Here is an 11,013-nt window from a genome sequence, read left to right on the forward strand (position 1 = left end):
TTTTTCTCCTCGCAGGATACCTTGCACGTGAATTGATTCCTATTATACACGCGCATACATAATTATTATTCTCGTACGTAATAATAATAATATTATGTACGGTGTATACAGTTTGTAGTGTTTGTTTTCCCCAACCTCCAGTATAGCGTGTTATTTATTCGCCCTACATACTATATAGTTACTTCTCTTTAGGTATAGTAATTGTACTATCGCAGCTCCGATAGTAGGTATTACCAGCTACTAGGTTACAAGTACCTATGTATAATGAATTATGTAGGTCGGCAGTACTAACGTCTCGGCGACACTATGTATGATATACATATTTTATTTACCGTATAATTTATACAAATTATCATTAAATATTGTTAATATTTATAATCAATGGTACATCACAGTCTACAGGTGCGAGCGCAGTAGTAGTAGCCGCGGCAAAAAAACTGCCAACAGTAGATTCCGATGATGAAAAAATGTTGGAAACAGTGGGGTACTTATAATTATTGTCGACGTAATTCGTAAAGTTGTATTACATTATACTACATCTTGGCACCCGGTGCCAATGTAATTTTGTACACAAAAATACGCTCAACGGGAACAATGATCTTGTTCTGTAAAATCAACCGAATTTGATAATTTTTTTTTTACTAACAGGGTAATATTCTACAGACCGAATCAAACTCCGTTTTTCAATATCTCAAACTTAATAATATGTCTTCAAAAATAATACAATTTAATTTTTTAAATAATGTGGTAATATTTTTTTCAATATAATACATCTTATCAACTACCCCCCCCTCCCATAAAAAGGTATCGGGTAGTAGATTAGTGGAAAAGTATTATAACTAAGGAGGCAACTAAAATATAAAATTTAATTTTCAAATTTTATAGAATTGCGGAAAATTTAAGAAACTGGCACCGGGTCCCTTTTAAGTGGTAGTATATACTATATACAGATATACTAACCGTGGTATTATGTTACGGCGTGAACTTAATACCACACAAACGTTATTATGATAATGATATTAATAGATATTATTATTATTATTGTTTTGGATGTCATCGTGGCGGCGTGGTGTCTAGTTTAACGTAACCTAACCCTTAACACTCTACTACTCTAGTGAGACGACCGTCGCTACACAACATAATACTGTAAAAGAAGCTATAACAGAAGTATTCAAACATTTTCATACCACGGCTTCATTGACCTTCACAACATTTTGGTGGCTCCTAAATTATTAAAAGCACACACAAGTATACTGTTTTAAAATTTAATTATTTATATATTATTATAAATACATCAGTTATATTATAGACAACAAAATATGAACCTAATAATAATTATGCATAGAAAACTAAATGTTTTCTGATTAGAATAAAATATCATAATATTAATTGCCATAATGGAAAATACACGCGACGCACAGTTTTCCTCATTGCGCTTTATAATATTATTATACTCCCGAAATAATTGTATACGTTTTTCACGGATAAAATTTATTGTATGGGTATCGTGATACAAGATACTGGATACTAATTTACAGAGTATTGCGATACTAGATCGGTACCTACCAGTTTCTTAAAAATTAAAATCCTACTTATTAAATACCAGATGTTTATATATACACTACAAAATTATTCAATAATTTCATTTATGATTATTTTTTAAATGTATTTTTTTAGTATATAAGTCACCATAAAGGCGTTATTCAAAATACCATAAAAATCAGGTTACTATCTGATTTGAACCATAATACCTATTATTATTACAGTCGAGTTCCATCATTTCAGTGTTAAATGTTAATGTTGATGATTAATGTTAAAAGCCAGTAACTCTTAAATATAATATAAAAATAAAATTTTATCCTCCAAAAAAACAATGATTTAATAAGAGATAAAAACAAATTCTTAGTAAAATAAATGTTAAAGTATATAGACAGTAATATAATGCAAAATACATAACTATTTTATACCTAAAATTGTATAAAGGTATTGCCAAATGCTAATATACATATAATAGATAACCAATTACATAACATTACTTGATAATTCATATTTTAAAAGACAAATAATACCATGAAAACGTGTGTTTTATCTAGTAAAATAAGGATATTAGAGCAACCTGATAATACATGATTTACAATTATTATAAATATGCCAATATAATATCATACATTTAATGAAAAATAAATAAAACTAAATTTTAGAACAATACAAATAAAAGTCTAGTCTAGATTATATATTTATTGTATCGAGTATCGCTTTTTTATTACTTTTTAAATAATTGATATACCTATAGTCATAGATAATACAATTATTGTGATACTCGATACGACGATACATGATACTTTGCAGAAGAGAGATAAAGACACAAGATACAACTGTATAGTACCGTACTTATAAAGTTATATGTTATAAGATAGGTACACGTATCTTCGTTATTGGGCATTCCCGGATGATAGACGTGCGGTACTACAAGTAGGTAGTATTTTTTCACCACAAGACCACCTGGCACCTGTTAATATTATACCTAATTTTGTTAAATTTCTACAGACATAAAATTAAATAACCACCAATTACCAAAAGGCTGCTCGTGAATCAATTACATATAAGTTTTTAAAAAATTAACAAAAAATTTTTTCAACAACAATATAATCTTTCAAATTATTATCATTCCTATTTTATGTAGAGTGAGGCGTATTATCAAAGTCGATCCTGGCCACAAGAGTTCGAAAAATAGTGTCTACTTTTGAAAAAAAAAAGCTCTTTTATTGTTACAGACCACAATACCAAACCAAAAGTTAAAACTACATTGCAGGCGTCATCGCATACTTTTTACATTTATGATTAACATTTTTCATTACAGTAATTTAATATAAACGAAATTCGCCAACTGTACATATAACCGTATTTACTTAAGCCACGTAGATTATAAATCTATCATTTTTTAGAATTACAAACAACATAAACTAGGTTCCATAAAATAGCTCGGGAGGCCATATCTCGGGGTATTCGCGCATTTCCTCGGCTATACCCGGGTAGGTGTTGTGCCACTCTGCAGTCTGGGTTGTGCCGAATTAAAAATTTGCTTACTATTCGGCGTATGGTTTACGTTTGTTTAACGTACACGACAATGAATCGATGAATACGAGTGTACACTTAATAAGAAGATTGGACAGCGACTCCAGAATATAAAATGTGTAATGCGCAATGCACATGCTTTTTGCGCATTCCGTTAAGACTCAAATTCCACGCATAAATAGATGTTAGATGATTCGGTTTGTTTTGGTTTTTTCTTGTTCTATAGTGAATGATATAATAATATTATGTAAACACGTCACGGTCATTGTGTGACTTTTTGTCGTTGAACGACACGCGTACGAATCGCATCTCCGAGTGTAAAAAATGTGAACTACAATAAATCGACATAGGTAGTACCTACATAATAATATATAATATGTATTATTTATCAAACACGCGAAATACCTTATTCTCCGTGAAGTAAAACACAAGCAATATTTATTTTAAAACCGTCGCGGAGACGACGTCGACGACCCGTGACGATAATTGGTTTTTTTTTTTTTTTTTTTATTATTATTAAGACATTCCTAGCTAGAGAAGCTATCTAAGCCTATTTATAATATAAACATACAATTTTCTTGGTTATAAGTGCGATATATAAATACTAATATTAATTATTATTTAACTTAAAACTAGAATTTTTTTTTTTTTTTTTTTTTTTCTGACTTATGGTGTATTTGATGTGTCATTGGTTTGTGGAAGGACATTTGATACGGTCATGGGGTCTTCCTCTCTTGAGACAGCGAATTTTTGGTGGACACACGATTAGATTGTAGTAGGTGGCGCCATTTGAGTTTGTAAGAGAATGGAAGAATCTGTTTGATAAGTAGTTTATGTGCTCGTCAATAGAAGGAATTTTCAAGTCCTTATGCAGGGCTTTGTTGCGTACGAACCAGGGGGCGTCAGTTATTATGCGGAGTATTTTGTTTTGAAAAATTTGGATCTTGTTTAAGTGACTATTAGCACAACTGCCCCAAATAGGACTTGCGTATAATAATAAAGGTCTCAGTACTTGCTTATATATGATAAGTGAGCATTTTTTACTAATAGTTGACTTTCTATTTAAAATTTGAAAGAGAACCCGATAATTGGTAATAACAATAATATTGTTCACATGTCACTCGCGTTACCCGTGTACACAACTCCAAGACAGGTAGGTAATTATCTTTTAAAAAATTATGCATCTATTTATTTATATGGGTGCATTAAATAATATAATATAGGGTATACCTTTCTACTATTATTTAAATATTTTATACGAAAACATTCTTTCGATTATTTTATTGATATTTGACCGGTACTACGCATTTTCGTCTTCCGTCCACTATCACTACCTAGTATATAACAACTGCGTTCTAATAATAAGAATTAATACGATTCGTATACCGATTATTATTAGTTTTTCGCATTTTTTTTATCCGTATTTCACTTTCAAAACATGAGTTGACGACCTTGCGATGGCGGCCAAACATGGCCGTGTATTTTAATTTTTAACGGTATCTATCTATATATATTATATTCTCTCATACACACACACACTATAAGAGTCATACGCGTAAATTAATGAGCGGACATAATGATGTTGTGTGCGTAATATCAATAAAATCATAGGTACTCTGTCACCGCTGTTTTATTGTTTCTGCTCTATCGTAATGTACACAATAATATGCGCCGCATTTTAATATACCTGTAGATTATATACATGAATATCGATGGGTCTACCCGACAAGGCCTCATTTAAAATACTCTACTGATATTTTAAGTGTGATAACAGAAATACCCGAAGAGATCCGTTACAACTTGAAAGAAATATTATAATGCAATTTCGAATGTATATTTACAAGGAGGGGGTGGGGCCGGGGGGTTAACGTTGTCACTTATACCAACGGGTATCTTGCCAAAAAAGAAAACTTTCGATTTTTCTCTACTCACGACTTGTATGTTTTTGATGTCATCAAACGCACACCTGTAGTAGTCTGTGCTCGTATCTCACAAAATATACTATTATATACCGTTCATATTTTAATGACACTATAGTATTGTGTAAGGAGTTGCCAGTTGGACTTCAAACAAAAACGAACAATAAAATAATAATATTATTATATGGTAATGACTTGGTCCATGGCTACCGGAGGTACAACGATATATTAAATATAATATTATTGTGGGAGCGACCGACCAGGCGTCCTCAGGTAGCTATCGCGATGTGTTGCAATATCCTCCATAGTATATTGCTCGCGCGCACATTTAAGAATGTATTTATACATAATACATATATATATATATATGTGTATAACAAACCCGCGCTTTTATGTGAGTGTCGACCGTGATATACAGACGGAACGAAACATAACATTATTATTATGTTATACTTTATATTATCTCTCTCACTCTCTCTCTCTCAGGTATAGGACACAAAGAATACGCATCTCGTCCGCACGATTTCAGCGTGTGCGTCGCCCGAGTCCACACCATCAGATTTTTATCATCGTAATATAAAATAATGTTATACATTTTCATCTCCGTAATTTTACCTATTGCGCGTTGCCAAACGCACTCAATGCCTTACAATAACGATAACAATAATAATAATAATAATAATATTAAATATTAAAATAGGTATAACGTGCAGGTTTAAAGTTGCTGTACAGTGCGATAGCTGGTAGCCCGGTTGTACGTAACTGCACGACAGTCGTGCCTATGTATTGTAATACCTAAATTATAATAATTTCACTCGACATTACGAAAGCGATGATAGTCGTATAATATAGTGTTTATCTGCGTGAACGACACGACTGCACAATGCACACAATATGACGACGAAAATCAATGTTCGCAGTCGTAGAGCGGTCTTAGCGGTGTACCTCCATAGGTACGTATATCCACCACACGTCCGATGAAATTGTACGCAACAGCAGTTGTTGTAATATTAAAATGTCATGGTAATTGTTGTACATATTTGGATTTGAGGAGAAGCTGCCAGTCGATTGTATCATAATACAGACGGGCAGCCAGAGATGATGTGCGGTTAAGTAACTGATGCTGGCCTGCATGGCTGCGGTTTTGTGCGTACCACGCGGAGGCTTCGTCGCTGAATGTTATTTTAATATCAGAAAGCGAGAATGATAAGAAAAAAACGAATAAATAACAACAAATAATAAAATAATGATAGTATCGTATGTCCGTGCCGCGGTGAGTAATATACCTATAGGTACGAGCGATAGTGCAATATTATTGACGAACAACCTTGTGCCAAAAGGGAGACTACCTTGTCTGCGCCGAGTATAATATAATGTAGACCACATTTTAGCGACGTTTATCATGTCCGTGCAGTATACTTGCTACACGTTATACCTATGCCATATATATTTATTACTAATTATTAAGTATAGTAATATTATAATGATTACCTACTTGAATTAAAACCTACCCGCGCGACATGTGATTATAATACTTACGTACTTACTGTATATTTTTCTACATTACGTACCTAACTATGTAAAATATATGACGGCATAAATTATGTTCGCATAAAAACGTAATAATAGTTATTATTCGCAGCGGTGGAACCACAAATATAATAATATTTATGTAAGTACGTGAACATGAGGTGTTATCGACTGAAATCTCCAAACTCAATCTGGTAGGTCGAGCTTTTTTATGTGCGCTGTAAATCGTAATCCTGTATGCGTGAACAGTATAAACACATATAATAATAAAATATGGTATGTACGTAGTACGTTTAACCTTAGACGCGACGTGGGTATTGCGGTTATATACCGCATTGTACAATATATTATTATCGTGTCTTTAATAAGAGGGCACGATAGTGAAATTTTTAGTCATCTCTGTCCACATCATGAATACATGATGTAGTAGGTGACGACAACCTAAATATACATAGATCACGCTACTCGTTGTATGTCACTCGCTGTGACTAATGACTATATATGCATAATTTTAACATACAGCTACCTAACTATTATTAGGGTATCATGACATATCAAAAAAAATGTTTCAAGAATAATATTATCTGTTTGATTGTTTTGCAGAAGGATTTTTTTTATATTTTCATCTTTAAGTCATATAGTAGGTATACCGCGCGTAAACATTTTAAATTTTTTTATAATAATAAATGGGCTTACAAATTACATAGGTAATTACAATAATTAAAATAACACTATATCATAACAGAATATTAAATTGAATTAACAATTATGATAAACAAGGTATATTTAAGTCATTAACATGTATTTTTTAAAGTTAAAAATAAAAATAATAATATTTGACTGCAAATAACACTGATAATATTGTTCTCAATAATTTTTACTATAGGTCACGGTACCTTATATTTAGAATACATTATATTTAAACCACGTAGTCAAAATTAGAGAAATACAACGAGCAGTACTAAATATTTTTATGACGTGTGTACAACAGAGCTCATAACTATAATTAGTAACTTCATTATTGCGTCCAGGTCCTCTTAATATAGGTACGTGGAAATTCGTCGTCAGTACATAATTTGATTTACCAATAATAAGGTATGTTGTATGTTGAATATTTTTTTTCTTCCTATACCTAATGCCTATTCCTATTTTTAATATGCACAGATATTCAATAAGAAAATGTGTCATTTTATTTAAGAATTTTGTTGGAAAAATCAAGAGGACACCTACAAATATGAAACTAATATTGGTCTAATATAACTAAAAAAAAAAATGTTTTCTTTTATTTCACTTATTAATGTAATTCATACAAATTTGGTAATCAGCGTAAATTATATATTATACATTTTTTTGTGTCTGAAATGGGTGTTTTATTATGTTACGAGTATCTAGTGTTATTCATGGGCAGTAGTCATGTTTGAATGTGAAAGTGATTTGACACATTTTATCTTCTAATTTTGGTACTACGATTCTGGAAGTTTCATTGAATATAGTTGGAAGCCGTTGGTTGGTAGATTTTTAAGAATGGAGAAAATAGCTGTATATCATCACCATATTTAGCAACTGTATTGTCAGGAGAGGTAATAAAAAACAATAAAAATAAAAAGGAGTTAAGAAGCTAATGCCCCCTGTCGTACTCCAGTGTTTATTATGGATATAGTTGGCATGCTTTTTTTTTTCACACACGGCAAATTATAGTTCATTAAGGTAAGATCAAATAAATAGATAGTATGATGGTGGTAAGATTATTTTTAATTTAAAGAGAAGTTTAAAATTATCAAGCAAAAAAAGTGTTACCGCCAATTCTTGTTGACCATAATACTATACCATTTACACATATTATATTTCCAATAAAAAAAGATTAAAATATGAAAAATGAAGTACCTATGCCATTAAAAACGTAATTAAGAAATATGAAGATACCTATTATAGTAACTAGTAAGTTCTCCTCGACTGATACAATGCGATCTTATACGTTATAAAATCGAAGACTGGTAACTTGGGGGGGGGGGGGGGATTTTGACATATTTTAATGGCTTACAAATTCCTGACATGTTATGTATGTGAATTTGCTTTGTTTAACGGAACACAAGAACGTTGAGTACGTGCGTATATATTATTTAGTATTTACGTATACAACAGCAGACACCAGCTGAATCTGGATCGTAAGAAGAGACTAATAACACTATAACAGACAACTATACATTTTTTAAGTATAATTGTTGTCGATTTACTATAGGAACAATAACCTACCTTATAAGATATTATAATACAAATTATAATGCATTTCAGCCATTTCACCATGATATAATATTAAATGTAATTGTTCAAATCTGCATACTCTGTTACTCTTATAATATTAAATATCACCCTCAAAAACAGGGTTTCTCAAGTGGTATAGTGTGATTATATTCAATATTATTTCAGACCTTTGTTAACGTTGAAATATTATGGTGTTTTGAATTAAAGTATTAATAACTCATAAGTTTCTCAGACCTGTAAAATATAACTAAGAAAACTTTATTTATATTAATCCAACAACCAGCCAAACATGCCGTTAAAATGTCAAACGATGAATGTGATTTTGGTATAACAAGTATGGCGCTGTCATTTTGTTTTAATACAATCGAGATTTTTCTATGTAGGTAACTGATAAAATAATAACAATTATTATTGTTCTGGAGACTGGAATGTGTAATGCAATGCTACAAAAATAAATACATTTTAACTATTAACATTAAACGACACGACTTCGTGCTGTTTTTAATAATATTATTGTGCACGCGTGGTGTATGCGGTATGAAAATTTGAAATTCGTATATTATTGTTATTATGTGTGATGTGTATCGTATAATAAACGACTTAAAAATAAACGAAATTATTATAAATCTACCTAGTTCCTACCACACATAATTATTTTAACATGTATGAATATCTATTTTGTTTTAGACTGGAATACAGTTTAGAATTTTTTCTCGTGGTTAAAACGATTAATTTAAAACATTAATAATAGTGCTCTCTTATAAATTCAAAAACGTAATTATTTTAATTGCATAATATGATTTGATTTGTATAATATAATATAAATTATTTATTTTAACATTATTTCTGTATAAATTGATTATGTTATGATAATTTTTTTGAATAACTAGTTTTAGTATTTAATCTGCTTAATTATAGGTATATATTATTTTATTACAAGTGTGTTGTACCTTGTATGCATAAATTAATGGATATATCAACTAATATCGTACAAAATTCCGCAGTTACGCATACAACTCTGTCCATCAAGAGAGCACGTCACTCATCACCCTAGCATCAAAAAGGGTTCCACTATAATACTAGGACTGCAATGTGGTTCGCTGATTGCAAGAAATTGAGCTGAACGAGTTATATTTGTTATATTAGTTATATTAGTTATATTTGCTCCTTTTCTTAATCGAGGCATGTTTCAAGTAAATTTGTTGTGAAATTATTGATTTATGGCGGATCTATGTTTCTATGGAAACAAAATTAAGGTATCAAAATTTAGTTTTTCGGTGATTATTCATCGATGGTAGGTAGGACATCGATCAAAACCACTTGTTGGCACTCAGCGATGTCCACACTATCACCGTGCCAAGTTTGGTCGGGATCGGTTGATCCGTTGCAAAGAAGTACCTATGCCGTTTAGTAAAATGATCACAGTGTGTCTTCGCGCAAAAATGGCCAAATCCACGGTGTGTTTTCCCACTGGACAGAATATGTGTAACAGTTATATCTTCATTGTCTATATTATCTTTAAAAGTTAAAATTACTTAATACTTTAATATTGTGTTTGTCTATTATACGCACCTATACATACCTAGCTTTTTTTTATTGAATTAATTGTGATCACATTAGAAAATATGTATAATAGTGCATTCTTAAAAACTACATTTTAGCAACTCATACATTTCTTTTTTAATATTTTAAGTACCTTTAAAGTAATTTTTTAAATTTTTTTTTTCATCGTTATTTTCCGTATTTTCAATTTTATATTTTTAAGTGAAATCCATTAAATAATTCTAAGCATGCAACATTGCAACCGTTATTAATTCTTAATAACTATTTAATTTTAAGTTTACGCATAGATGGAGTACTGTGTATATAATATTTTAAAGGTACCTTCTACGAGACCTATTGTATATTATTATATATTATAGTTATAGTTATAGTGTAGTGCAATAATGCATCATCATTTAACAGGATTCGCCTACCATTGCCATTCATCAAATCTAAACTTTAAATGCTTATATAAGTAGTAAATTAAATGCTTGTATAATGTATAGTGCACTGTACTATTGTAAAGGGTACACTGTACCACTATTTTTAATGTTTAATTTTTTTTCTTCAAAATCTCAAAAGTTTACCTAAATGATAACGAGTCTTATTGCGTCAAAAACATCACACGTATTCACTTAATGATATTAAGGATATGTATAAATGATATGTAGGTTTATAAAATTCT

Source organism: Acyrthosiphon pisum, chromosome A3, assembly GCF_005508785.2.
Source record: "Acyrthosiphon pisum isolate AL4f chromosome A3, pea_aphid_22Mar2018_4r6ur, whole genome shotgun sequence".
NCBI lineage: Eukaryota > Metazoa > Arthropoda > Insecta > Hemiptera > Aphididae > Acyrthosiphon > Acyrthosiphon pisum.